This window comes from Hoplias malabaricus, chromosome 10, assembly GCF_029633855.1.
Source record: "Hoplias malabaricus isolate fHopMal1 chromosome 10, fHopMal1.hap1, whole genome shotgun sequence".
NCBI classification, from domain to species: Eukaryota; Metazoa; Chordata; class Actinopteri; order Characiformes; family Erythrinidae; genus Hoplias; species Hoplias malabaricus.
Window position 1 is genome coordinate 35,755,645 of NC_089809.1, and position 24,843 is coordinate 35,780,487.

The 24,843-nt window shown below is 39.7% G+C and overlaps 1 protein-coding gene across 3 annotated transcripts in view; it reads left to right on the plus strand.

Annotated features, from left to right (window-relative positions):
* The window catches only part of epb41l3a (erythrocyte membrane protein band 4.1-like 3a), a 95,349-nt gene that overhangs the window by 12,190 nt on the left and 58,316 nt on the right, over positions 1-24,843 (plus strand). For all 3 annotated transcript variants that reach the window (XM_066682218.1, XM_066682215.1, XM_066682217.1), the window contains exon 2: positions 13,924-14,057. The gene's annotated coding sequence lies outside the window, so the exon portion shown is untranslated. The remainder of the gene's footprint in view (positions 1-13,923; positions 14,058-24,843) is intronic.

The following is a 24,843-nucleotide window of genomic DNA, read 5'->3' on the forward strand; positions in this document are numbered from 1 at the left end:
TATTTCATGCAGTGCTGAAAATGATCCAACAAACACATCATATCTAATAATAATAATAAAAATAATAATAAATATGGCATTTATAAAGTGATTTTTCATAACGCAAAGACACTGCTCACAATAGGATGAGCACGTAAAAACATCCACATCAAACAATCAAATGAATTGAAAGGAAAAAATAATGCATAACACAAAACAAGAAGAGGAGTATTAACCTGGGTCATCTGTTCATTAAACAGAGAGGTTATCTCAGGTATCAGGTACCAGGCTCTGTGGAGGTCCTGACCAGTGTAAGACACACAGCAGTCTTTTATTATAATTAATCAGTAATTATAGAACTACAAAGTGCACTTTGTAGAAACAAAGACATCAATTTATAAACCAAAACCAATATTACATGGGTCTCTTTGTTTCTACGCTCATCGTCCATTTTATCAGCCCCCTTTACCGTATAAGTGCACTTTGTAGTTGTATAATTACAGACTGTAGTACATCTGTTGCTCTGCATACTTTATCACTCCAATTTCACCCTGCTTTCAATGGTCAGGACTAGGGATGGGCTGTATCCACATTTGTCTTACCGACATACGGTATTACAGTGGGGGGAGGGGGAGGAGTGGCTGCACTGAGCCTTGTATCTGTGAGCACAAAGTCGAGTGAATGATTTTATAAATGTTTGCGCTCTGCAGTCTATCTCAGCACAGCCCGACAATGCAAACCAACACGGGTGTTTCTGAGAGAGCAAATTTCAGCGACTCATTTTGTAGGAAGAGAAAAGTAAAAAATAAAAAATAAACGAACTAAGACGGTTCTACTAGGGTGACCAGATCTGAGATGGTGAAAAAGAGGACACGTCTCTGGGGGGGGGTGGATGACTACTGACGTGCAGACTGACCAATTAAATGTTTACGGAGAAGGTTATTGAACAATAACGATAGCTCTACAATCAGACCGTCCAATCAGAAGATTTTAGGCTACTTCACCACGCCCCCTTCTCACTCAAGCGAACCAAATGGAGTAGAGGAGGGCGGGACTAGTTTGTGAACGAAACTTCTCGAAGTTCTATGTAAGCTCTAGAAAAACAAAATCCCGGACGTTTGTGAAATTCCGCCCAGACATTTTTTTTAAGTCTAAAAAAGAGGACATGTCCGGGTAAAAGAGGACGTCTGGTCACCCTAGTTCTACTCTGTTTACAAGCAGAGCTAGCGCTAACAGGCACTTGGTTTAGCACACCACAGCAGACAACTGTCCAGCGAACTAAGGCTCAAAACACATAATTAGAGGATAAAGCCTCATATGTCTTCTGAATATTTTGTTATATAATATAATAGTTTTCATAATTAACCCAAGCTCAGCGCCAAACTCACAGCTGCGGTGGGCTACTAGGCTTGTTATTCTCCACCCGTTTTCAGACTGTAACATCTCCAGACAGTGAGCTCCCACAGCGCCCCCTACCTGTGACTCACTTAATTGCATTAACTGTTTGCCCATTTTCTTAAGTACACAGCAGATATTTTGTGGTTTTGTCACAAATGTGTGTGTGTGTGTGTGTGTATACAAATACATACACATATGTACAAGTAAATGTTTCTTTCTGCTTTTGCTTGTCCATGTTTCCTCTGATGCATTCTAACTGTGCATGTCCTCTTAGTGAGGAAAATAAAAGAAAATCAACCTGCCTGCAATCAGTGATCTCTGTGGGTAGAGACACAGTCTCTCAGTCATCAGCAGCACTGTAGGAAGAACCATATCTCCAAAATAACACTTACACCCAGCCCCTTAATCTCAGTGTGTCCCTCCATCCCCATCTAACCCCCACACACACCCACACACCCTCTTTCTCCCCCCTCTCTCTCCTCAAATGGATGCCACAGTCATCTATCTCAGTCATTCCTCCCTTTATTATTCTGTATTAATTTACTCTGGGATGCAGCCCTGATCGTAAGTGCTTGATGTGGCTGTCTGGAAGGTGTCTGTGAATTACTGAATATGTCTGCCAATTTGGCAAAAGAAAATGAAAAACACGCCCTTAAACCAGCTCTCTTTTCTGAGTAAAAATAATCAATTTCCGCTGGAAGAAGGGTCTTGACACCATAAGTCAAAAGTGTTCGAATGTGGGCTTTACTATATATATGTGATATATGTATAGTCTTGTTATAATACCAGTGTCAGGCAGTGAATAATAGTACAGTGTGCAATGGCATAAGAACACCCTTTCAGACACCATTTCTGTTATATTCTGTCATACTCTCTTTAGTTGAGTCTGTAGGGGAACACAAATTTAGCATCAATACCCTGCCCATCACATCATCATATTGATTTTTCTCTAGATACAAGGTTTGTCAGATAGTGACCATATACTTTTAGATAAACTCAAGTTAGGTTTACTAACATTGTGTTACAAAATATATTCATGACGCACAACATCATTATCGTCATCATCTTTACCGCTTAATCATAACACACACGTGTGACATTAGGTTTTCTGAGGTACACATAATTAAAACATTTTTTAAAAACTATGCAGTTCTTTAGAGATTTTACAGAGACATTTACAGAAACTAATTATACATATCTATTCATGCATTATTTCTTATGAAAAATGCAGTTGTACAGTGTATTTTAAGTGCTGTTAATATTCCTTATATGGTCTTTATAATTTATAGCATTGATGATGAATTATTGTAATGTTGCTGACCCGTGCTTAGTTAATTGCTGCTTGGATGAGTACCAGAATCAACTATTTTTGAGCTTTGACTATAATTATATATTAAAAAATATATACACATTGACTATACGACTGCACTGTATTTCATCACTGCTGAGTGCTCTTTGGCAGCACGGTGGTGCAGCAGGTTAGTGTCACAGTCACACAGCTCCAGGGGCTGTGAGGAGTTGGTGTGTTCTCCCCGTGTCCGCGTGGGTTTCCTCCGGGTGCTCCGGTTTCCTCCCACAGTCCAAAACCACACATTGGTAGGTAGATTGGCGACTCAAGTGTCTGTAGGTGTGAGTGAATGTGTGTGTGTCTGCGTTGCCCTGTGAAGGCCTGCCGCCTCCTCCAGGGTGTATACACGCCTTGCGCCCAATGATTCCAGGTAGGCTCTGGACCCACCGTGACCCTGAACTGGATAAGCGCTTACAGATAATGAATGAATGACTGCTCTCTTTTGTAATACGGACATCCCACACAATAGTGTTTATCTGTGTGTTGTACTAAATTTCACTTGTTGCAAAACCTGTGAAATTCTTTTGAACAAAACAAATGTTTTAAATGTGTTAATAAATGATCAATTATTAATGCACTATCAATTTGGCTTTAGACAACATCTGTGATCTTCTTCGTTTGATTGACAGCAGTTGTTTCCAGGCATGATGCTCTGGCTGTACTTAACAAGAAGGTGGATAGCTGAAGGTAAACAGTGTTAGAAATATGTTTGCTTGTGTACCCTGAAGAATGCCTGCAAGTAGAGCCAGGAGTAAGACCTCAGGGCTCTTCATTTCCTAGCTCAGTTCCAGCATGTACCTCATTACGTTGTTAGACAGACACAGTGGAAGGGTATATCCCAAAGTTGCATCACTCAGGGAACTGCAGACAGATGCTGCATGGTATATCATTTTATAATTTATCATTGCTATCTTTTTGTTGTGTGTGTGTGTGTGTGTGTGTGTGTGTGTGTGTGTGTGTGTGTGTGTGTGTGTGTGTGTGTGTGTGTCTTTAGCATTCGCAGTTAAAGACCCTCGGTGAACAAAAATAAGAATTATATTCAAAATAATTCAGGCCAGTCTTTAACGATGTCACGTTATTGAAGTTTATTTTCTTACAATTATTGCAAAGTATATACAACTACAAAATATAATGATATCATTATATATTAATAATTATATATTAATTATAGCTGTACTAGTAGTTTTTAATATTTTACTGCCTAGTGCAGGCTCATTTTAATTCAGGACAATAGTGACAGAATGATAGGTCATATTTTCTGCAGCTGCACTTCACCTAGGTCTGAGAAGCAACTTGGAGTATCTGGCTCTAAGGATAGTTCAGTATGTTTCTGCTTACCTCACTGCTTTAATGCTCATCCTTAATGTATCCACCTGATTGGGCTTTGCAAGCAGCAGTTCATCTTGCTGTTTTTTTTCTTGAGCAGTGTTATTCTTATGAAAGCTACATAAAACCTGCTCAGAATTGCACTTGGATTTGTTCCCAGTGCGTAACTGGCAGGTTACCAGGCCTCATCAGGCTGCATGACACCTACACTAGACCTTTATGACATCTGACCTGAACCTACATTATAGTAATTATGATGTATGCCAAAAAGCATCATATATCGTAAAATATTATGAAATCTGACCATTTTAGACATATAATTATGTCAGTCTAAAGGGCTCATGTAGACGTCATGTAGCCTGGAGAATTTTGACCATTACTTCAATGTTAACAAATATCTTCAAAGTTTAATCATAAATACAGAAGTGTTTTTGTCTTCTCAGGAAAGAGATTAAACAAAAGCTAGTTATCTTGTTTCCACTGAAAACAGGAGATCCATTTTGTGGTCAATAATTTCAGACAGTTCTAAGTAATAGCAGAAAGTTGTTGTTGAGGTTTTCTGGCCAGTACTTTTCTGATCACAGTATGCACTGAGTGGGCAATTACTAATAGATGAAACAAGCACTTTTTTGTGTTGTTGTTTTGGCTAAAGCTGTTGCAGCTACAGAGGCTTAATTAAGTTAGTACTAGGTTTTGGCTGGACTTTTTTTGATGGAGAGTAAGGGCCAACTCAACCATCCACATACAGATCAACTGATTTTTTTGGTGAACTAATACTTGACTGGTACAAATACTACACTAACCCTGGCTGGAAACAATCTCGAGACAGTCAGTGCAGTCTGGCCTTATTTTCTCAGGTCGATCTGGTGCCTATAAAATTTTCTTTTACCCAAGACCCTGTAAATCCTTAAATACTGGAGCTGAGGTGAACAATTTAAGCTTTGACCCTCAGACAACCCAAGGTACTTAAAATTGCTATTTAAATCATAATACTATGCATAATTTGTCACGCCCTTGTCCTGTGTCTGTTTTCCCCGTCATGTGCTCTCTTAGCTCTGTCTGTTATTGTCCATGTCTCCGCCCATGTCCCACCTTTGTTCCTCCTCCTCGTCCGTGTCTCATTTGTAGTCCTGCCCCCTCGTTATCAGTCTCAGGTGTTCTTGTATATATAAGTCCCTTTGTCTCGTTATGTTTGTCGGTCATTTGATTCACTTCCCAGGTCATGTTGTTTCTCTTTCATTGTGGCTATGTCATGTTACTCAGTCCGGTCTGTCTGTCTCTGTCATTTCCTATGTCATGTTATTAAGTCTGTCTGTCGTGTTTGCTCTAGCCCTCTGTGTTTATGTTTAGCTTTAGCTATTTAGCTGTCTAGGTCTCTGTTAAGTATCTCTGTTTAGGTCTCTAGTCTGTCTGTCTTTCCTGTTTGCTTTAGTTCTCCGTTTTAGGTTTAGTCTCTAGCTCTTTGTATTTTAGTTTGTTTAGCTCCCTTTGGGTAAGTCTCTGTTAGCGCCCTCTGTCTTTTGTCAAAGTCTCTGTCTGTATCTGTTTTGTTATCTTTCCTTTGTATAAATAAAACGTTCGCTGTGTTTTAGCAAGTGTGTCCGCCCCGCGTTCCTGACATAATTATTGACTATCAGCTGATTTTATTAATGTTATGATCTCTAGATAGCTTTAGATTCAGCTGTTCTTTGTGGTTTATTATCGTGAAGCCGCACCTTTCTCACAAAACCTACCTTCAAACACCTGGGTCCAGTGCTCCCTGGGGAAATCACCTGACCATACAGTGTACTGCATTGGAGAAATCTAATGTTTTATCCCAGAATGCTGTTTTTCATTTTCACCAAACCCAGCACTGAACATTTTTTTTTTCTATTGGCCTCCTATGGTTACAGAACAAAACCTCTGGCCAGTCATAATACAACAGGGGCAGGAGATAATGGGATATTTACAAATATGTTGAATAAAATATGTTCCAGCAGCGGATCCTTCGCTAGAGGGTCATTTATTAAATTGAAGAGAGCCTAATTTTATATATTGTGATGTAAAAAAAACCCATCTCCCATTCATTTCAGTGGCATGTGTATATATGTCTTGAAAAAGATTGGGGCAATTTTATGCTCTTTCCTTAAATATTGTATGTCCATGCTTCCCTCTCACAAGAGTGTATTTACACTTACTGTTTATATGGTTTACAATTCACAAGCACATGCAGGTGATAGATATGCTTTCACTAATAGACAAAGGTCTAATGGCCTGAAGCAGATTTACCACAATCCCAAGCTAAATCACACATTTGAACAATGTGCTACCACTGAGTTAGACTTGGGGAGATCTCCAGGCAGCAGAGGAGCACAAAACACGGTTCAAAGCAGTCGAAATTGAGTTCACCTTGAAGAACACGGTTCTATACAGGGGATCCTCGACTTACGACATTGATCCGTTCCTACGTCGCGTCGTAAAACGATTTTCGGTGTAAGTCGGAACAAACGTACATACTGTACGTAAATAACATACTGTAAGCACTTATCCTATCCTAACACCTATCCTCCTCGGTCCCGAGCCGCGTAACCGTGTATTCTTCCGCCGCGCACACCAAACACTAAGTTCGTAACCACGAAACATCGTAACTCGGGACTGACGTAACGCGAGGACCTCCTGTATCTAATTTTTGGTGAATACATTCCGGGTGGTAATAAGTTCAGCTTAAAATGCATAACTATTGTAAACCATATATTTTTTGTTAGAATTGATCAAAAGTCAGTGTAGCTTCAGTAAATTTGAGAGTAAACCATTATAGGGAAAAAAGGCAAGAGTAAAAGTTTTTTCCACATGAAATACTTTATGCACAATATGCTTTCATTCAATGCAAATTATAGCATTTTTTTTAGTACAAAAACAAAAGTTAAAGAACATATGTTATGTTCTCCAATGATTCTGCCTGGCAGTATTAAAATACCCATTGTGTCAGTAATCATGTACTAAACCTATTGTCAGCATGGCTGTCCCCATGAGAGTGTCTCACTTTATGGAACATAATCTGATTCTTTCAGGGATTCAAAGCAGTTTGAATCAACCTCGTGGGAGTTGCAGTTTCTTACTTGGTGGTAAAAATGACTGAATGCACCTTTAAGTTAAATTCTGACTGTGGTGCTCTGTATTCTGGAGGTATCCTTAGCACTAGGAAAGCAGTACCCCATCAGTATCTCATACAGAGCAGGTCCATGTGTCTGAGGCAGTGATATTGCTAAGCCGCTCCACTTGGTGGGTCAGTGCATAAATATGGTAATGCAATGCTTTGAAAAGACATCCTGCTTTTTTGACAGATCAGTGCAGCCTCAAACTGTTAGTGATATGGAACATATTTATAAATGAACATCACTTGCAATGGCACGTTTTAACAGATAGGCACTTAATTTGTCCAGGGAAAAAATGATTGGGCCACTTTCAGTGTTGTTAAATAGCCTGTCACAGCAGCCATCGAGAGTCTGATTCAGTGTTCTATGTATCACATCTAGATGAGGGAAGTCTGACTATGATTTTGCCCATAGGGCCACAGAAATAAAATCTAATATATTTTTGGTAATATTTTGTAAAATGAATGAGCTCAGCTCTGCCCAATATTGATCTGAATGCTGATGAACACTAACCCAGCTTACTCTTGAGTGTCCTCTGAAATGTCGCTAAGTGAGTGCTTTGTATTTGCAGTAAGGCTGGGAGATCGATCACAAATCATTATCAATTATTCGTACTGAATGTAACATCAAGATGCTGCAGCCTCCATACAGCTATTAAATGTTAAACTATATGAAAAAATTATACATCCAATTAGAGTTCCCCACCGTTCTGCATATATTTTTCCCTGCTTTTAAAAAACACCTGATGCAACTATTCAGCTCATTAATAATCACTTAAAATACACACAGTGTAAATATGCAGCTACTGGCAACTGGTACTCTGGGTTGTGGTTTATATCTTGAATGTGGTGTAAGGCAGACAGCTACCAGCGAACTAATGTTTCACGTTGTGTAGCAGCTTTCTGTGATTTCTCTTAATGTTAAGTAGCTAAATGCAAAGCCAGTGATAATATCCTACTGTGGAATATAGCTAATACTAACTAAATAGTGATATCTCAAACATTTTTAACCCTAATGTAATGAGCAATGTATAGAACTGTACAATTACAGACACAACATGCATTTTTTATCTCCACAGGGCTATTCAGAATAGTCAACATATTTAATATTTATTTTTAATATAAGGAGGAAACCCATGCAGATACAGGGGGAACACACCACACTCCTCACAGACAGTCACCCGGAGGAAACCCACGCAGACACAGGGAGAACACACCAAACTCCTCACAGAGAGTCACCCGGAGGAAACCCACGCAGACACAGGGAGAACACACCACACTCCTCACAGACAGTCATCCGGAGGAAACCCACACGGACACAAGGAGAACACACCAAACTCCTCACAGACAGTCACACGAGGCAGGCATCAAACCCAGGACCCTAGAGCTATATGTCAGCAGCAGTAACTGCACGTGACTTTCTAAAAGAAAATAACATACTCATTATTTCTAGATATTGCCCACGCTTCATTCAGAACTTACAAGTGCATTTGCTCCCTCTTTCTGTCTCAGACCAGCCTATGGATTTTTTTGTGTGCTGTGCTTTCTTATAGAAATCCTAAAAATATAATGCAGACAATTGAACTCACATTGGACTAAGTAATGTAGCTTTCTATCCTGCAAATGTAGAAAGGCTTTGACAAGTGTATGAATGAATGCATTATGAATGAAGTAGAAAAGGAAGTGAGCTTGTGCAGAATAATGACTGATATAAATGTGGTTCATAGATCATTTATTTGTGCCCTACAGAATGTAGCGCAGTGCTGTTAAGGCACTTCAGTAATTTGTGCTCGCGCTTTCTTCCTGTTTGCATGTGTGCCTGCCTTGTTTTGATGGAGAAGAGCACTTGGGTGTATTAGGTTCCTGATTAAAGACTTGATTGACCTACCTGGCACGCTGGAATCAGTCGAGCAGCAAATGAATTTGCTCACTCCAACACCTCTTTTTTTATGTGAGATAATTGCGTTGCTCGTGTTAATGAGGGTGAATCTAAGAGACCCAGCGATAAGAGCACATTAAAAGAACACTCGAAGTGACATAGAGATTTGATTGACATTGGTACACCACCCATTGGCCTGTTGTTTATTTCTTTAGTCTAATGTGATCTGTGACACCTAAAGGCTCCCTTGCTTTTGCTCAGTGTTGTCAAGGGATGTCACTTCAGTAACACAGTACTCCAGTAGCCCCCAGACTCATCAGCATTCAAAGCGGAGAGAGAGAGAGAGAGAGAGAGAGAGAGAGAGAGAGAGAGAGAGAGAGAGAGAGAGAGAGAGAGAGAGAGAGAGAGAGAGAGAGAGAGAGAGAGAGAGAGAGAGAGAGAGAGAGAGAGAGAGAGAGAGAGAGAGAGAGAGAGAGAGAGAGAGAGAGAGAGAGAGAGAGAGAGAGAGAGAGAGAGAGAGAGAGAGAGAGAATATGAATTAAGGAGGCAAGTAGAAGTAGGAAGGAGCAACAGTATTAAATTGAGTAACATACTGAGATAGATAGGGAGAGACAGAGGGAAAGCATGTGGAGTACTGCAGCAGTTAAAGAATGCCATCGGAAGGAAGAGACAGATGCTGGAGCTGCAGTGTAGTAAGACGAGAGCTGAATACTGCATGTGATGCTGTGGCTCATTACTGAAGTAACACAGCTTTATTGCTGTTGTCAAGCCTAGGCAGAATTTATGGAACTGATTAATGATGCTCTTCGATAGAACAGGCAAGTTTCAAGATCAAGATATCAGCTACTACTGTTTTTAACTACCCTACGTTTGTCTAATTTTATACAGGTACCATATTTATCCAAACATTTCTAGAAACATGTGATAATTGTTGATTTCAGCTGTATTTACTGTGGACACTGCCTTTCACTGATTGGCCATAAAATTGCATTAAATTAATTTGAGCAGCTGCACATGAGCCTAAAGTCACTGGCAAATGCTAACTGTCGGCTAGAGAGTGATAAAGCTTTCATTACTTACTGGCTACAGTAGACAAATGGCGCCAGTGCTAAAGTAAAGAAGCAAATTTCAGATGCCAGACGTGTGTTGGATGATGGAGTATATTTGGGAAAAAGAAAATTGTGTAAATCTGACTTTTGGCCGAACCAACTCTATATGCAAAACGACCGTTTAAAAGAAAAACCGCATCAGGCTGCTGCTGTCTGGAATCAGTATCATTAACCAAATGTCAGACCACTGTCCTTTTGGTCCAGCTGCCAAATGATGACTGGCGGTACCAGGAGAAATGAGGCGGCTTGTCTCTGCACATCATCTTGCACGTCCTTGCTCATTTGTGTCTGATAGCCATCCAGAACCATTTCCTTTTCATCTCTTCAACTACTATGTGGTATTGGCTGATGTTTACTGCACAGGGAGCTTAAAAAGGCTTGAGGAGATGATGGGTACCTCAGCCAGACCAAAGAAAACTGAAAACATCTGACAGATCACAGAAGCTGAAATCTCTGTAGTGATTTCACTGTTAAATTTGTATATATTTGTACTGTTTGTGCTTTGTTAGGCTTGAACAGTCTCATTTTTCTCACCTCTACTGCAACTGTGATTTAATTGTTAATATTGTTTATATAAATTAAGGTCCAGGACAGTCCAGGATTTTTTTTTTCTATGGCCTTTGTGGTTGTGATGTAACAACATGTGGGTTGTTTGATTTTTTTTCTGATTAGTTTAATACATCAATGAGAATTTGACAAGCTGTGCAGCAGGTAGTGTCGCAGTCACACAGCTCCAGGGACCTGGAGGTTGTGGGTTCAATTCCTGCTCCATGTGACTGTCTGTGAGGAGTGTGGTGTGTTCTCCCCGTGTCCGTGTGGGTTTCCTCCCACAGTCCAAAAACACACGTTGGTAGGTGGATTGGTGACTCAAAAAGTGTCTGCAGGAGTGAAATGTGTGAGTGTGTGTTGCCCTGTGAAGGACTGGCGCCCCCTACAGGGTGTATTCCCATCTTGTGCCCAATGATTCCAGGTAGGCTCTGGACCCACCGCAACCCTGAACTGGATAAGTGCTTACAGATAATGAATGAATGAATGATGGTAATCTAGGTTGCAACAAAAAAATTGCACATCTTTCAGTTTGAAAATTACACTCTTGCAAATCAACACTTGCAATTGTGATGTAGCTTATTGCTTACTGCAGAAAGGAAACATTTTACATCTTGTATTTAACTGTGATTTCCTCTATTTAAGCATGCAGTGGAACATCTATTAACGAACGCCTATACTAATGAACTTTCCAAGATACGAACGGGGCATTTGAATGTTTTTTGCCTCCACCAACGAACCATGACTCTAGAAACGAACCCGAGCCTCCACCGAGCCAGCGGCTGGAAATGGCCACTGACCCCAATAGGCGAGTCTCTTAAGCTTTTACGATTAGCAAATTGTAGATTAAGCAATCGAAAATTCGTTCCACATTCACCCGCCTACTCTCCGTCATCCCCCCCCCCCCCCCCCCCACACACACCTCCCGTCATACAGCCAGTGCCTGTGTTACTCCTCCAGCCAGTCGTCACGTCTTTAAGGTAGCGATGTGTAACCACTTACAACTTTATTTCTTTTTTATTACTGTTACCACTGTATTTCTTTTTTATTTTTAGTAACGCTACATGTATTGTTTTACTAATTTGAGAGTGTTGTAAACATATATCAGTGCAAAAAGGGTGACTTTCGGGGTGGGGGCTGGAACGCATTAATTGCTTTTCCATTATTTTAAATAGGGAAAATTGACTCAAGAAACGAACTTTTCTACTTACGAACCGGGTCACGGAACAGATCAAGTTCGTAGGTAGAGGTTCCACTGTATTTATTTGCTACTCAGATGCATATATTAAAAAAAAAGATTTTAAATTGTATGTCCATTCTAAATGATGCTAACTAACTGATCATTGATCTTGTTACCTTGCATTTTCAAAAGTAATATCAGATTAAGCTAAACCACAAATTCAGGTGCCCTAATCAATTGGTCCTAATACTCAATACAAACAGGCCTCATATGCTTTGGATAATAGTGTGATCGTTATATATAATAGCTTTTATTTGAGTGTCTGTTTGTGTATTTGCCTGACTGAAGGGCATTCATGCATGCCTATGTTTCGAACCTTCATATCAGTGGAGATGTCAAAATAATACACATCATTTTGGTCAGTTGGGATTAGATGCAAATAGTGGTGGCAGATGGAAGCAGTCTTTTGGGCATAACTATTGTGCTTCACTGTCAGTATGAATAACTAAAATAAGTCTGGAATCGGACCTTTCAGACTGGATGCAAATAGACTCCTGCGGGGTCTAGTCCTGAAGGTCATACTAGAGACTGCACTGCACTGAATACAAAGCATCCAAATACAGTTCACTGACGTCTGAGTGAGGCATTTTTCTTCAGGCAGCCTCTTAGCCAGCCAAATCTGGGTATATTGCACACTGTAAATGGAGTTTTATGTGTCAGCCATTGTGAACAGGCATCGTGATTATATTTTACCTCCCATTACAACCTCACTGTTTGCTGTTGCTTTGAATTATTGCTCCACTCAGAACAATGCTCTCACACGTTGGGGTTTAGCCTAAAGCTATGCTGAACAAGCCACATAAACCTAGCTTCTACACTACACAAACGCCATTTCAGCTCAGGTACTGGATTGTTCTCAGTCTCTCAGTCTCTCCAGAGAACACAGTTCCATTGCACCACAACCTGCGGTTTATACAGCTTTAGTCGACACTTTGCATTGAGCATGGCGTGGACAGACGTGCAGCTGCTATAGAGTGTCCCATTGTGTTGGCTGTGCATGACAAATCATTTTTGTCATGATTATCGAGTTGAAAACACACATTAAAATGAGTGTCTGTTATGGATTAAAGCGTAGCTTTGCAATGAAAAGGATTAATAAAGTCCCACAGCATTTATATATAAGGATATATACATGTGTGAAACAGTCAGTGTTTGAAATGGCAGTGTAACAAACACAGTTTCAAATCAGTGGATTTCTGCCAGGGTTTCTTACAGAATACAGCTTAAGGAACCAGTTCCATCAAGGGTGGGGCTTTTAATCTTCAGGCGTAAAAGCAGAGGAGTGGGTGGAAATAGAGGCTGGGACTAATTGCATATTCATAGATCCATATGTACTGAAAGCAGGCGCAGGTGCAGTTATATGTGAGCTAATTTGAAGGCATTAGGGGACTTTATCTAGGAAATGACTTCTAAATCTATAATTATAATTAAAAGGGATGTGTATTTACTGCATAAATTGTTAATGGAGTGTGATTTTAAATTCAGAAAATATGTTAAATAAAAGATTGATTACTGTTCTCAGCAAAACAGAACAGTATATTTGAGTAAGAAACCGACTGTAGCTTGTTCATGTTGACGTTTAACTTGTCTGTAAAATTTTATTCATAGTGTGAATTACCACAGAACCTCATTTGTACCTTCTGCTGTACAGTTGCGTAGCCCTTTCGTTCTGTGCCATTTTGGGTTGACACCTTTAGATTTTTTCCCCTATTTACTAAGCTAGAGCTGTGTACAAAAATAGAGCTTTTTCCAATGAGCAATCAAACCAGCGGGCTAGCACATGTTGAGGATACATTCTCTGATTCTATCAAAAATAATTTTTGATTAATCGTTTTTTGTGAACATTGCATTTGAGTTGTGTGAAATAGTGCAGACAGGATGTAGCGTTCAGGTATTTAGCTGTGAATTATGGGTAAAATCATTTTTTACAATGAATATCAACACAATTTGTCATTTGACCAGGAGTGTCCAAACTTTTGCACGCGGGTGTAGGTGCGCGCGCGCGTGTGCACGCGCTCAGGGCGGTCACTCAGCAGCCACCATCACCTCGGGAGCCCGCAGCGTCATTCAAGCTTTCAGAGAATCACAACAGAGAGCAGGTAGATATTAGCGGGTCTCTCACTGTCCCTCTATTTTAGCATGTTCTCTTTCTGTGTGTGTTTGTACGGTGTGTGTGAAAGAGAGAGAGAGAGCGCAGTGCAGCACTACTTTAACCACAACCAGGTATTTCACTACGGAGCTGCAGTTTGGGTCTTATTCGAATTCTCCGTTCCACCTTAAATGGTGCGGTAGTTACCGTCTAGTGACAGGCGTTACAGAATGTAGCTGCTGTACAATTAAGGTGGAATTGAGAATTCGTATTATAAGCCAACTTTATAATTTCGTTACTCCTAAATATATGTAACGTTAGCGTGTACATTATTTAGGAGTAGATTGGAATGGCACAATCAATCCGTTAGCTTTAGCCTCATTTTGTGGTTAGTAGGCTCTGTATCTCCCTCCCGGCCGTTTAAAGCTCCGTAACGGCAAAATGCTGCATCTGTATCTCAGCGGTCGCCTGATACCGGCAAAGAGCAGAGTTTTAGCGGACTGTGGTCGTGTCCAGAGCACCGTTGTGATTTTAGGTTGGGTTTAACTGAAGATATGGAGCTTCTGTTGTATCTGTTCTCGTGTGATAAGCTGATAAAGAGCCGGCTTGTGACTTTGTCCCTGAAGTTCATCAGTCTGAGCGGCTTCTGCATTGCGGCGGGTGTGGCCTGAGCACTGTGGGGCTCACTCCCTACTTAAACTCGACTTAGTCAAACCAGGCTTAAAGCAGGAGTGAGCTGAGCCGGGCTGATATTAGGAGATTTGTGCTGTGTCATTCTCAGATCAGTGAGAATGGAGTGTACTGCAGTAGTGTCTCTGCAGTGGAGTATAATTGGGATGCACTGATATGGGACGATAGCTAGTATTGCCCTTGTACACATTATATTATGTCCATTTTTTTGTCGTTTTATATGTTTGGTAATAATTTGAAAACTCCTTTAAACTGTGCCTAACTATCTCTGTAAAATGACTAGGAATAGGAAGTCCTTTCCTCTGTGGTCCACTTGTATCTGTGTTTTTATGTGCTAATTTATTTTATTTATGTTACCTATACTTTACAATAATTAACTTCAACTTACACACACTATCACACTTATTATTTATTGATCTGGCATACACAGTTATTACTATTAGAATGAGTGTAATTTTTACTGCATTATTTTATGGCATTATCTTTTAGCATTATTGACATATATAACACTTGTTTGTAGGATGGTGAGGAGGCAGTAGAAAGCAAATATGCTGACAATCCTCAAGTCCAGTATCTGTCAATGCTGAAATGATTCTGATTTGCATTAGCAAAGTGTATCCTTTTTGAAGGCACTGGGTATAATTTCTAGGGGCTGATTTTACCTGAGGGGTCTTCCAGTTCTGGCAGTATGCAGCTAATTACGTTGTCTTGTGCGTAACACAGCCGCAGTTATTTATTATTTTTTGCCTATTCCCATGCATGCATTGATGATTGCTTGTGAAAAAAAGTTTTTTCAGGTTAATAATGAAGGTAAGGACGTTTCTAATGTCAGGGTAATCACTAGGTATGGGTGGGTGTGGTATAAAAAATGCAGTTTATTTGCAGTCAGTCGTGTTTAATCAAAAATTGATAAATAATTTTTTAATCCGTTTCATGTTGTTAATACCAGCAGTTTGATTATTCTGCAGTCCAGTGCAGTCAGTAAGTCAACCCACTTCTAACAGCTCATACTTCTCTGTTATAAGCTGCATACCAACTTTACGTTTTTAAGAAATAGAATATAATGTATAGAAACATTACAGAGATATAAAACGGAGAACTCTTTATGAAGCAGTGTTTGTGTATTGTAATGAAATACGTTAAAGCTTACGTTAAAGTTACGTTAAAGCTGTTTTGTGCATAGTGTAGATACATGTCACAGGTCAGAATAAACACGCTTGGTTTCTTTTACAGCAAGCGAGCTTCAAAGTGCAACCAATACTTCAAATTAAAATTACTTTAGGGTTGTGTTCAGTGTATGCTTCTTTATCTTAATGAATAGATTGCTGTTCTAGAGTCCATATTTGTCTACTTTCAAATTGTTACTTGCTCAGCATTCAATTTAGCATGAGTAAATGAAATGCTTATTCTGCAGTGTTTAGTAACAGTGTTCGGTATTTAACTTATTTTATCAACATCTGTACGGCAGTAAGACTGGTGATTGGCTGGTAGGCAAAATATTAACATCAGACATCCCTTCATTATTCTAAATGGTACAAAATACAAATAGACCTAGCCATAGTATTTCTTAAATGCCTTACAATTTGTAAGGCTTTAAAGGTATCATTTTAAATCGTTATAATCATTTAATCGTTATACACTTTTTATGTATTTCCTTTTACTGCAATATTTTAATTGTTTTATTGGACTTTTATGGTTTTTATTCTGGCTTTTAATTTAACTGTTTCTTCTGTAAAGCACTTTGAATTGCTTTTGTATGAAAGGTACTCCTATAAATAAATTTACCTTGCCTTGCCTTACAACAGTGGTCACCACCTTTTTTACATACAAGATCACCTTTTGAAAACTGAACAAATGAAAAATCTACCAGCGTAAAAACGCCAGGCCTGGGCTACTTAAAAAATCAAACTGTGTATGTCCCCATTGCCTCCAATAACATGAAATTAAACTGTTAACTTACTTCATTAATATACAGCTGAATGTTGGCTGTAGTGGTTGGTACTTACTGCCTGAGACTGCCTGTAAGAGCTAAACAGGCGTTCTGACATGTTGTGCTACTGATGACTATCCTACAGCAGCACATTTTTTGTATGTTTTCATGTGTTTTCCTCCAGTGCATTGTACAATCTTAGCTTACTGTTATTTGCTTCAGTGTTCCAACACTGTATATGCTGAAACATACGTTCAAAAAATTATCAGTGTAATTACCTTTAATTACCCTATCTTTATCCTTATAAGGGGATTTAGGCTATGCATGTCTCTAGCTTATACTTCTGTTCTGATGTACTTCATTTTGCCTATCCCAATATCCTACCGTTTATTTAGGCGGATCTACTTATGAGAGTACACTACGGTACACATTTCCACGTGGTAGCACAACTCAACCGAACTCCAGGGTTTAGTGTGACTATCGCTTGTTCTATAATTTGTAATCCGCATGAAATATTTGTGTATTATCTCCCGTTTTGAAACCGCACCTGTGAGCTCTGCTGTCATGTTGGTTCAGACAGGGCAGAAACAGTACAGAGCCGCAACTCTATTGGTCAGGAACGCGAATTCGCATGTCAGTTTTCTCAGACATGAACCCTGTGTGACCGCGGCTTTTTGTGTCCCTGATTAAGTAGCTTGCGAACCACTGCGGATACAGAATGACGCAGCTATTGTAACCTAAAGGACATATCTGAAGCAGCTATGATTTATCGCAATCGACTTGCATGGTTTGGAGCTCAACCTGCCTTACAATGTAATGTTTTCATACTACCATAATACTAGGTGCAATTATGTACTGGAGAATATCAGATAGAATGTTTTTATTTTTCCGAAGTGTCAAGATGACAGAATCAGAACATTTGGAATAACAGTCATGCCTTTGAGACAGAGGGGCTCCTATGTGAGCAGAAATCCTGCTTGGACCTGTAAGCATATGTAAGGATGCACTGTGGAATTAAAGCTTGTCTATGTCGAATACGAGATGCAGATAAAAATGTGCTTTTAACTGCTAATAACACATTTATGTCCTTATTTTGCAATAATGCGTAACTTGGCACATAAATTTGTAAGACATAAAAATGAAGCTGTGCCACACAAAATGTCACAGCAGGATCCTCTGATGTTATTTTATCCCTGGAATGAAAGATGCTTCACGGTTGTGTTTTCAATCTCAGAGCGTCATATTTGTGGGAAGCTTATTGGATGTAAAAACAATAGTTATTTTATTGTGTCGAATATGACTTTAAAGCCGACCTGGGAGGAGGATTTACTGTTTCTGGGTGTGAGATGACCTCATCAACACTTTAGATAAAGCAGTATGTTCCAAATGTAGCTGTCATCAGGTACAGAATACACATCGTAATACCACGGACACCTTGGTCAACTTTGTCTGTAAGATCATATTTGCTCTCAGAGTAATAAATACTCTTGCTGTGTTATAAAGATTTGTGAGGACTTACAGTCAGTAATATGTATTCGCAGTGACATCAATGACATCTGAAGCATATGGGTTTCAGAATCAGATAGGTGGTTAAATTGAACTGATTAGATGTATTATTTAAAATGGCTTTTACTGTATAAATGTTAACTTGTCTCTGCTATGATAATCTGGAAGGTTTCGTTTCAATTTCTACAAGTTTGGCACCTGCATTGTTTGTGAAAAATTGTGGAAATGGACATTGGGCCTGAATTTCTATATTAATTATTCTTAGCTGCTAGCTATATACGTGTGTGTGTGTGTGTGTGTGTGTGTGTGTGTGTGTGTGTGTGTGTGTGTGCAAAAACACTTTGCATTAGGGATCCCCTGCATGACCTTTCTGAAGGACGGTCACACCAGAAAGTTGACCTATCAACAGCATAATTTAATCTTTTTCAGCAGCAGAGTCCTCTCTTCACTTAAGCAGGAACTTTTAGAGAATCTCATCTGTCTCACAAGGAGCAGTGTCACAGGGCTTACTTTTTTCTGATGATAAAGCACTCAGGAAGAGGCACCTCAAATCTGAAGTTTAACTCAGCCAGTGGTGCATATTGCTCCAGATATCTTCCTAGTATACACATAGCCTAGGGCTGGGCCGTTAACTTTGAATGGACATAATCTTGTCTATATCGGTTATTTTCTATTCTGTAATGTCCTCACTGTGTTCATGTACTGTCCATTTAAAATCACGCTAAAAATCTGTAGTCACTTGATTCTGCCCCTATGTGCCACATGGAAACAACCTAAACGCTGAGCTTGACTAAGCAACTCGTGCAGCTATTACCACAGAAAAACACAGCGTCTGTGGTTTGGACATGGCTCTGTTTGACTATAATTAAGACAGCACCAAACAAAAAGAAGTCAAATGTAAACGTTGAGAAAAAACAAGATAGGAACAAGCTCCCAGCAACATTAGAAAAAACATCCCATATTTAATACTGGAGCATATTTACAGTAAAAGCCTCGTCAATGAACTGTGAGGGTCAAAAATGCTAAAACAATATAATCATTTATTAATCATAATCATGGTAAAATGCTAAATTAAACGTGATATTGATTTGCACTCATATCGCCCAGCACTAACATAGCCCATTATTTCTAAACTGTAAATAAGTTTTTGGGGAGTTAATGTATTTAAATCTAAGAGGACAATGAGGATGTATTTACTTGATTTTTACACTTGAATGCATGTATTTTGACCAAATTATGCATAATAAGCCTGTCACGAATAACAGCGGCAATCAAAATCACATCCTACACATTTGAAATCGATCAGTCAGAAATTCTGACCCTTGCCCTGAAACTTCTTGTGCCTGGTTATAGTTTTATAGCTTGATACAAAAAACCTGAATTTTATTTTCTAAACAATCAACAGCTTAAAAGGATACAATGCTATAACATGAATACACAAAAGTGTCCATAGGTGTGAATGTGTGAGTGTGTGTCGCTCTGTGAAGGACTGGCGCCCCCTCCAGTGCCGGTCTGTAACCGGTTACAGACAATGAAGGAATGAATGATTGCTATAACATGCTGATTTCCTTTAAAACATTACTAACGTCAGCAAACTGAGGCCCTTCAATAACTTTTCCTTTTAAATATTAACTCTCTTGGAATTCCATGTGACTGCTGTGAACTGGATTTATAAAGCTATTGCATTCTTCAGAAACTTCTCCTCCTTTGGAGATAAGTTGATGAAAAAAAGAAAAAAAAAAGAAAAGAAAAAAAGAAGCAGAGTAACCACAGAGTTTGAGAGATGAAACTTGTCCTGTGAACACCTTCAAGACATATGCCTCATTTGGAAATCAGCAACAAAGTTATTAAATCTCAGATGAGCCAGTTTGGGATGAATTTCTCAGAGCTTGCATCATTTTAATCTTCTTTCTATTACAGTTATGGTCATAATTGTAATTGTAATGGGCGGCACGGTGGCGCAGCAGATAGTGTCGCTGTCACACAGCTTCGGGGTCCTGGGGTGGTAGCGGAGCGGGTGACTGTCTGTTTGATGTGTTCTGTCTGCATGGGTTTCCTCCAGGTGCTCTAGTTTCATCCCATGGTTCAAAAACACATGTGGGTAGGTAGGTGGATTGGCGACTCAAAAGTGTCCCTATGTGTGTCACACTGCAAAGGACTGGCGCCCCCTCCAGGGTGTGCCCCGCCTTGCGCCCAGTGATTTCGTGTAGGCTCCAGACCCACCACAACCCAGAAATGGAACAGCTGATACAGACAATGAATGAATGTAATTGCTATTTTCTGCTAATAACTGGAAAATGCACAGCTTTAATACAAATTCATTAGCAATTTTAGTGCACAGAGTTGAGTATATTTTGTGTTTATTTCCTGAAGACAATCCATGATCAAAAGCCCTTTAAACATCAAACAATTCTAGCAAAAGCTCTTTTGACCACTCTTCTTGGAAATATTGATATGGTTTAACTTGTAAGTAAGTGGACCTACTATTTATATACAGTCCTAAATTTTTTTTATAGGGTTAAGATCATTTGGGAGGGGCAAAATGATCAGCTTTTCGTTTTTAAGGTCATTGTCCTGCTTAAAATCCCTATTGTTATATTTAACATTCCATACCTGATGGCTTGAGTTTATACTGAACAATTCTGAGTTAATAGTTCCTCACCCTGTAATGCGCCAGTTCCACGAAGAACATAACAGCCCCAGAGCATGGTGTTATCACTACATTATCTTTGTAATATGTGTGGGTCAGTCCAGTTAGGGCGTTTTTGTACAGGCACTTAGAACGTACAAACTCTAATACACCTTCATCACTAACAGGATGTTCAGAGGCAGTGCCATTAAGTTAAGAGACATTTTGAAACTTTCAGCACCTCTGATTCTTCATACACTAATAATTTTAATGTATGTGTAAGTTTGACTTGGTGTGTTAGATTTGTATCCTGCGCTGTTTTCGTGAAACCTACAATAAATTCAGTTCGTCGTCTGTAACTGCTTATCCAGTTGAGGATCACGAGCCTACCCGGAGCATACCCGGAAACATTGGGCATGAGGCAGGAACACACCCAGAGCGGGGCCAAATTCAAATTTGTAAAAGATTCAGAAATAAAAATATCTGATTTGCAATCATTCTGCCAGAGAACAGAAACAGCTGCAGAAGTACTGCCATAATATAATTGCCTATTGTTCCTGTATGTAAACCTATGACATGTAAACTATTCACTCAAGAAGTCTTTTAATAGGTTAATGCCCATCATTCACCACTAATCCACTAATGTGTACATTCTTCTAAAGTGGCAAATAGCAAAATAATTAGCATTACCTTTTATTCATGAGTGACTGCTACTTGGCCGTTGCTGTTATAACAGCATTTATAACTTTTACAACTGGAACTAGCTCTGGCAGATTTGCCCTAGAGAAAATGAAAAACAGAGCTTGAGTTGTTGGTTCCCCAGAGTAGAAGTTCATCATTTTTCTCTCATGCTCTCATTAATAATATGCATGGCAGGGTGCCTTCCACTCTTAAAAATTTAAGATGAACGTTGAGTTACTCTGTGGCTAATGTTTTTGTGAGATTTATTTGTTTTCACATCAGTGTGAGATAATTTTTAGATTACTGGCACTAGTGTTATGTTGGACAGAGCTACAAAATGGTGAGTGTTAATGCCTAAAATTAGGAGAAGATCTAGGCTAATTGAAAGAGCATGTGCAGTCAATAGCTTATTCATGGGTAGACACATTATGCGTCTAGTTTCACCAAATAAATTATTAATACAGTCATTTTATAAAGTCAATGGAATATTGATTAGTTTGATTACCAGAATTTATGCATGTGCCTGTCACAAAGGCTTGATTGGCTCCCTCGTCAAATCTTCATGTTTTTCCCTTGAGCTGTGGCCATTAATCTGACACCACTGAGAGCTGTGTGATGGACAGAATAAGCCTCGTACATTACATGAGTCGACACATTTGCTTCATTTTTGTAGACTGGAAAATGTCCATGTTTCAGACTAAATTCAATAGGATGTTTTTATAAAATAATTTGTCATTTGACTAACACAGAGCAAGTGAACTGCTGGTGAAAATGTATTTTGTGGTCATTTTGGCAAAATAAAAGAGGCCTGAACCTTGATTTATAACAAATACTTGCGACTTAATATTTATTTTTTTAAAAATCTTTCAACCCCTGCTTTCTCATGTGCTGAGATGAATTGATCTGGAGCACAGGGTCTTGTGGTGGAAGCTCTCAGCCTTCGTCTGTGTATCCAGCTGCTTCTTGACTGGGTGTAAATGTGTACTTTCAGGTGGGCGGACTGTTTCATTTCCCATCTCCACAGGCAGTGCAGTCGATTTCCTCTGTGTTGTGCACAGGAGGGATGCATGGGGCACAGTTAAAGAGGGACAGCTGGGGCGATGCTTTAGTGAGTAATTGGTTGAAGCACTTCTGGACTCAGCCGCTGTGAGCTGTTTCTCTACAGAGTAGCCTAAGGGAGGAGGCAATTAAATCCAAGCAAATTATGTTATCTGTCTCTGTGGCTTTGGACTAAGACATCAGTTGGATGAAAATGCTGCAGAGAGGAGACTAGTTTTTCTGCTTTTGAAAGTAGCTTGTTTTACCTTTTAGGTGACATAAGCAATCAGATTGGAGAAGGCCTTTCCTGTTTTAGTATGACAGTATAACGTCAGTAGTGTGCTGACTTTAGAGCAGAAGAGCTCTGTCTAAACTAGTCCCAACAACCACCTTTAGAATAAAGTTGAGGCAAACACCTGTGCCTGATTGTGGCTGTCTGGATGTGAATATCTGGGGACCTGTTCCAAAATCTAGAGGAAAGCCTCACCAGAAGAGTGAAGGATGTTGGTTAGAGTAGCAGAGGGGAGGAACTCCCATACCCATGGTTTTGGATATTTAACAAGAACATATTGATGTAATGAGGGCGGCACGGTGGCGCAGCAGGTAGTGTTGCAGTCACACAGCTCCAGGTACCTCCAGGTACCTTGTGGGTTCGATTCCCACTCCGGGTGACTGTCTGTGAGGAGGTTGTTGTGTTCTCCCTGTGTCTGTGTGGGTTTCCTACGGGTGCTCCGGTTTCCTCCCACGGTCCAAAAATACACGTTGGTAGGTTGCTTGGCGACTCAAAAGTGTCCGTAGGTGTGAGTGTGTGTTGCCCTGTGAAGGACTTGCGCCCAATGATTCCAGGTAGGCTCTGGACCCACCGCGACCCTGAATTGGATAAGCGCTTACAGATAATAGATGGATGGTTATTGATGTAATGTTTTTTTCCACAGACTTAAAAATAGAGAACACGCTTGATGTATTTTTACCTCCCACAAATAAATCTGCATGTTGTTTATTAATTCTGCAGTGAACAAATTATATCCTTTGTAGCCGGATTACTGTTAAAGACTAGTGTGAAAAAGTGTGTTTACAATGACTGACAGTTGCCTAAAGATGATCCTCATCTGTCTTAACTGGGGCTTTGACATTAATTGTCACATCATCACCAGTAATACACAATATTAGCTGAGAGCATGTTCAGACATGTCACTGATGGTGCAGACATTGGTAGTGCAATTAACTCCTCATGAGTGTGTCTGTTTTGACAAGTTCTCTTCCAGTGGATGATGATATTAAGTATCACAAAGACTATGAGTGTACGCAGTGTGTAACTGTTAGCTAGGCCCATAGCTCCTAGTAGGAAATATACATTGTGAATATGTGTTATGGATTATGAAGAGGTCGTATCTGCACTCTAGCTATCGCTATTAAAATGTTAGTAATCAAATAATTGAAGATTTTAATTGGTCATGCAAAATGTAATTTAAAAAAAAAAGGAATTTCACATATTTCCCTAATTATAGCTAAATCATTAAGATGTGACCAGTGTGATTTGATATTGTGATATTTAAATAGTCGTAGTGGTAGAACCCATACCAGTTTGTTTCTAAATCTGTCCCATAGAAAGCTACTATATTAAATGGTTATGAATTCATTGCCTGATGTGTGGTCAGGTAGTTACCCGTGTAGTTGTTTGACTTACTAACTTCACAGGAGTTGTGAGTCTGGAGAAGTGCTGGGGTGGTGTGTTCACGCATCATTAAATCAATGTCCATTCTCCAATGTGCATTCTCACTGTTTTGTATTCTGTAATCATACTGCCACATATTTTATTGTTTCACTAATATTTACATATTTACATTGTAACTGTTACAGTGTCGAGGGCAGCACGGTGGTGCAGCAGGTAGTGTCACAGTCACACAGCTCCAGGGACCTGGAGGTTGTGGGTTCGATTCCCGCTCCAGGTGTCTGTGAGGAGTGTGTGTTCTCCCTGTGTCCACGTGGGTTTCCTCCAGGTGCTTCGGTTTACTCCCACAGTCCAAAAACACACGTTGGTAGGTGGATTGGTGACTCAAAAGTGTCCGTAGGTGTGACTGTGTGTGTTGCCCTGTGAAGGACTGGCGCCCCCTCCAGGGTGTATTCCCGCCTTGCGCCCAATGATTCCAGGTAGGCTCTGGGCCCACCGTGACCCTGAACTGGATAAGCACTTACGGATAATGAATGAATGAATGCTACAGTGTCAGATAGTAGGAGAGTGGTACATCATACATACTTACATCATTAACCTGGTGAAAACTGCAGATACATTTTAATGAAGCTTTGTTTAAAAACAAAAAA